Genomic DNA, 5,964 nt, shown 5'->3' on the forward strand with positions numbered 1-5,964 from the left:
TTTGTCGTTGTCATGACAACGGTTGCTGGCAACACGGGCTGGAGAATATTGACGACCCCGGTGGAAGGGTCCTTGGGCTTCATCATGAAATATTCAAACATATCCATTACTGCGATTGGTCATTTTGTTCGCTCAATCGGTTCCCTAAGTTCCTTTGTTGAAACAAGGACATCATATAATGTCCTTGGTTGAAATCAGCTACGCGCGTTGAATGGGCTCAGATGTCAGGTGGTTATTATTCCACGTTTTCGACAAATATCAAGAAACGACAAAAATATGATTTAATAGACAGAAAAAGACACAGAACGTACCGAAAATCATTGAATACCATAAAATGTGCATATCAGATGAATGTGTTAAAAATTCATTGATCAAAACTTGACCACCCTTTGGCAACTAGTGGTCGAGCGCCGTGAGTTCGAGCGCGTAAAAAAGCGGGCATCTTAGGGCGGCCCCCGTTATATGATATATGTATGATATACACCTTAATTTGTCGTTTCTACAAACATGCCGGCCTTGTCAAGATGTGACCTTAGCATAAGATTGCTTAGTAACAAATCATTTCAGGAAGCAGTTTTATTTTGTTGCGCTTACAACGAACGTTACTTCCATCGATATCAACTTTGAGCTGTTATCCTTCCATGGCTCCAGAATTTTTTCTTCCCCTTCTACTTCTCCACTCAAATTCCATTTAACTTTCAACTTCACACGTTGATAAAAATATGTATTAACGGTACGACCTTGGACACCACGTGACAAGGTCATAGATTATTTTCTGCGTATCTTTCACTGTAGTTACAAGCTAGAATGAAAAGAAGGCTTGATAGCGTTTCATAGCCTCTACCAGGCTCCGTGGATCGGTAGAATCATTATCCTCACCACTTTCGAGGTGAGGAAACGTACTCTTCTGGCAGGCTAACTCCCCTAGCATACCATAGACTCTCTTTGTCCAATTTCTACAATTAGACCACCGATCCACGGAGCCTACTAGAGGCTAAGCGTTTCAGGCTTTTTGGCTGGTTACTGTGTTCAGGCTGTTTGAGTCAAAATTAGATGCATATTTATCTGTTTTTGTATGTTTGAATCCTCTTACCTTGTCCGTAGCTGGCAGCGATGAGACAGGAACACGCGATCACAGCGGCGCAGAACCGACGCAAACCGAACATTTTCCTCGGCTGTTTTCCGTCGGAATTTCTCCAGTAGAAATGAATAAAAGTTTCCTCCCCGCGGACGGGGAGGACTGGCTTGTCTAACTATGGGATGTAGACTTGTTGATTTACCGACACTTTTCACAGAAAAATACTTTTATACTCACTCACCCACTCACTCACTCACTCCGGCGAGCTCGCTCGGAGTCTCCGCATAACTAGTATAAATGAGTTGATAAAATAAAAGAAACAACCCAGAACGTCCGGTTCAATCGAACAGAAGCCGTGTTGGTGACCACTACATCTTCCGAACAGCTCGAGCTCAATAAAAGATAGATGAAATGAGTTCCTCAATATCACTCGTGTGTGACTCAAAGGATAAAACACGTGACCCGGAGTGACCCATTGCACTAATGGGTATGTTATTTATGCTGAATTAGTAAGGACAGAGTCACTGACATTCCGCAACTTTATGTTTTTTTTGTACTACAAAGTGTATTGAGTTCCATTGACTTCACAGACTTAGGGCATTTGATCTCGTAACAAGAGATGGCTAAATTCAATATTCTTATCAAGATCGGATACCCCCCTCCTTCACTTCTCAGAATCATCTAGTCCTTGAAAACAGTCGTCCTGTTTGATGTTTAATGGATTATCCTATCAAAGTTTTTACACCTTTAGTGGATCTGTGGTGAAGCGTGAAAACATATCCATTACTGCAATTAGTCATTTTGTTCGCTCAATCGGTTCCCTAAGTATTAGGTTCTTTTGTTGAAACAAGGACATTATATGATAAGAAATTATATGATAATGTCCTTGGACAATAATGTCCTTGGACAATAATGTCATTGGATAATAATGTCCTTCAACCAAGGACATTATATAATGTCCTTGTTTCAACAAAGGGAACTTAGGGAACCGATTGGGCGAACAAAATGACTAATCGCAGTAATGGATTATATGTATACATTATATAATGTCCTTGGTTGAAATCAGCTACGCGCGTTGAATGGGCTCAGATGCCATTACGTTAAGAGCTGCATGTAATAATATAGTGTTGTGCTGAAATGTTGATGCGAAATGTTTGCAAACGAAAATTGAAAAGTACAAACTGCCGGCGTTTGACCAAGTACAGCTAAGGCAAGCCGAAATGGTCAGCCGGGTGAAGGACATTTTTTCTACACTTTGTGTCAAATCAAGAATGTTGAAGTTATAACGGCAAATGAACCAAATACAGTACAGAGTGACCGATGGCAGCTGATATGGTATACAGTCTACCGTGGTTTGGCCATGTTCTTTTCTATTTTGAGCACCTGGCATTTTTCCCCGATGGGACTCTTTTACCAGATCATGGCCAGTTTAACTCCGACCGCGTAAAACTCCTAGCGGGTGCGAACGACTACCCCTGCGGGAGAAAGCTTTACCTGTCCCGAAGGGGGCCTGGCCAAGCTACGATAGACTGATAGTATACATGGTTTAATAACTGCACGTTTTTCCGTCTCAATGCGGCAGGAAGTTGATTGCAGACAAGGCTTGGGTCACATTTCCCAACCGGGGCCCGGCCGGGCAGCTTTCGGGAGCGAAAAGAATGATATAAAATATATCAAAATACACACATTGTCAAAATAAGATTCATGGGCATGATGTGTAGATATTTATGGGTATATATTTTGATTTGTCATTTCTTAAAACATCCCGGCTGGGCCCCGGTTTGGAAAAGTGACCTAAGTTTTAGCATGGCTTGTAGCGGCTTGAGTCTATCGTGGCTTGGCCGAGCTGTCTTCGGAGCAGGTGAGGCTCTCTACCGCCGGGGTAATCTTTCGCCCGGTGGGATTTTTACGCGTAGCCTGGATGCTAGCCTGGATACCACACCCCAGCCCGATCTCAAAAATGTCCAGCACGATAGATATTTTTTGAGATTGGGGTATCCAGGCTACCTAAATGCCAGACCCGCGGACTAAATAATATATTTCAGTTTTCTAGGTTAGTTTACTCCGTTTTCTATCTAATGCTGTACAGGGGGCATCCCAGGCAGCAATACTAATGTCATGTTGGCTCTAGAGCCAAGGAGCTGGGTTGTGTAGGCATCATTTTCGAAGCGTCGTAGCCACTTTGGCGGCGATGTAACCTGACCCAACCCCGTAAAGAATTCCCCGGCGCGCGCTGATGAACCAGGCGGGCGTGCTGCACCTCTGGTGCCGCAGAGATAGCAATGGCCTCCCGATGGTGTGGTTAGAGGATCACAGCGACCTGCTTACGTTTCACCTAGTAGCTGACAGCGCGATAGAACGGAAATATCAACAGGTGGTTTGTGTGATTGTGAGTACAATTAAAGCATGGACCGTACGACTAGAGTCTCTCGATACATCTTAATGTTATACAATTATTAATATCATAGATACATACACTTCTTGATTCAAGATCATTCAACAGAATTACAGACAAAGCAGCAAAGCATTTTAGAATCCTGAATCTTTCATATTTGCTCTTTAATGTCTTGTTATCCTTTTCTATTTCGTTTTCATGTTTAGATTGCTTTATCAAAGGTTTTCAGAAGATATTTTGTTGCTTTCATCAACACTTTGTCGACCTATTAGGTCATGGCTATCCGCCATCTTGTCTCTATCCGGGTGCTTTAGTTGCCAGGCAACCATGGAATCATGCCGGATCAGACGAATGTGGTGACGGCAAAGGAAACGGTCAGGAAATGTCCGATAATTTCAATATGAACGAAGGAATGTTTTGTAGAAACTAGAAATAAGTATATGCTACCAAAAGTGGACAGGTTCGCGTGTCAGTGTTACAGCAATTTATAAAAACTTGTAAGTAGCAGACATAATTTGCAAGAGTAAACATCAAATGTGTCATTGAGTACTATCTATGTCAGGTTGACGGTACTAAAGTGCCGCCTAGTGATCTGTGATAGCATTGCAGCCTGAAACGGCCTGAAGACATAGTGCTTCTGCCTAACTACTCGAAAGGGAGACATCATCGTTGTGCATATACTGTGCTAATTAGCAACTAACTAACTCATTAATGCAATATCTTCAAACAATTACTGATTACTGATTACTAGCCGTTTTATCTTTATTCAAAATTTTATATATGCCTATAGTTATCTCTTACGTACTGGCAATCAAACTGAAGTTGGCCAGGGGCCATATTTACATTTTGCAATTTTCAATTTGTTGTTTTACGAATGCCGATGTACACCAAGAACGTCGGCAGACATAACGGGACAGACCTTTGACTGTTAACGGACTCGAAAGTGATAAGAAATGAAGGCATATAACACCCGTTAATCTACAAAATGACCCAAATACAGCCCTTGATAGAGCACGTGCAACCTAACTGTTCAGCTGAACAAATTTTGACCAAAACAGACAAACTTAGACCCTACCTGTTCCTTCTAACTGAAAAACTCTCCAGATTTGGCCAAAAGTTTCAACGAAAGGAAGGATTTGCAAGGATCTTAACTGGCACGGCTCATGTTGCAATCCTACTGGTTCCCGGTTGGTGGCGCTGCGGCAAGGATGTAGTGGGCTGACTGTATCTGTATCTGTATCTGTATCTATATATAGCCGGTATAACCGCCATTCGGCGTAGTAACGTTGCGTAGTAGAAGCCTAAAACAACTAGAGCCGTGCCAGTTAAGATTTGGACCTGAACCGGACCTGGACCTGAATGTTCTGTACCGGTAGGTGGTATCCACCCCTATTTGCAACGAAAGGCCCTGATGCTTGTGCAGAGGCAATGCCGATCGCAATCGCCTGGAGGCAGATCACTATGGGTGCTAACAGCCGAGTTCTCGAGAGTTTGAGAAAATCGTACACATAGATTGTCTCTTCTGTGTTGAATAAAGCTTTATCTTTGTATTTTCCGCAGCAAAGACTTTCTCCACTTCTCTCGGGTGAAAATGAGTATCTAGCATCGGCTTGCGACGTTACACAAGTAGGAGGTTAAATGGAGGTCCGTATTTGAGAAGAGCCACACCCCGGGCACGTAAAAGAAAACACCGCACTTATCGACAAGTGTAGGGTCTCTTAGCGGTGTGAGCGGTTCAAAACCTACAATCCTTTGCCGCACCTGGGGCAATTACTGTCGTACTGAGGTCACCTGAGTGGCGCGGAATGGCAGGTCGCTCCAGACCCTTGCGATTCTGCCCCGCCGATTGTCAACTTCTCACAATTTAACCCCTGGCTGCAAAGAGTGAGTAGTACACCGCCTTCCCCATATCATGACAATAACAAGACAACGTTCTAGTTTGAGAAGAAAGTACCGCATGTATAAGTAGTCTGATTAAGTTACAAGTCTAAAATAGGCTAAAACGCTATTTTGGCTAAAAGTGGACCCTATGAGCAGGCGTGTATTGCCGACATTTGAAGGACAGCGAGATTTCCCCGGGCCCCGCGTGCTTCCTGACATCAAATGAACGGTCCCCTAGAATTCACAGATCACAACAGTTCGGTGGATGGTTTCTCACCTGTGTGAGTTTTACATTAGTTGACTCCACGCGTTTCCTGACATCAAATGAACAATTCCCCGTATACTAGTAACATCCTTGCTCAGGAGTCAAGCGTTTCCTGACATCAAATGAACGGTCCCCCAAAACACACAAACAAATCACAGCAGTTCGGCGGATGGTTCCTCACCTGTGTGAGTTTTCCATCATCAAACGTACTGTCCCCTGAAACGCGCCAACAACAACAGGTGGGACTCCGTAGGCATCGTGAAAGTCACCGTGACAAAATTCTGACTAACTCTTTAACCCGCGTAGATTGAAGCGCTCAGTCGCTTCGTACGCCCCATCCGGAAC

This window comes from Branchiostoma floridae, chromosome 13, assembly GCF_000003815.2.
Source record: "Branchiostoma floridae strain S238N-H82 chromosome 13, Bfl_VNyyK, whole genome shotgun sequence".
NCBI classification, from domain to species: Eukaryota; Metazoa; Chordata; class Leptocardii; order Amphioxiformes; family Branchiostomatidae; genus Branchiostoma; species Branchiostoma floridae.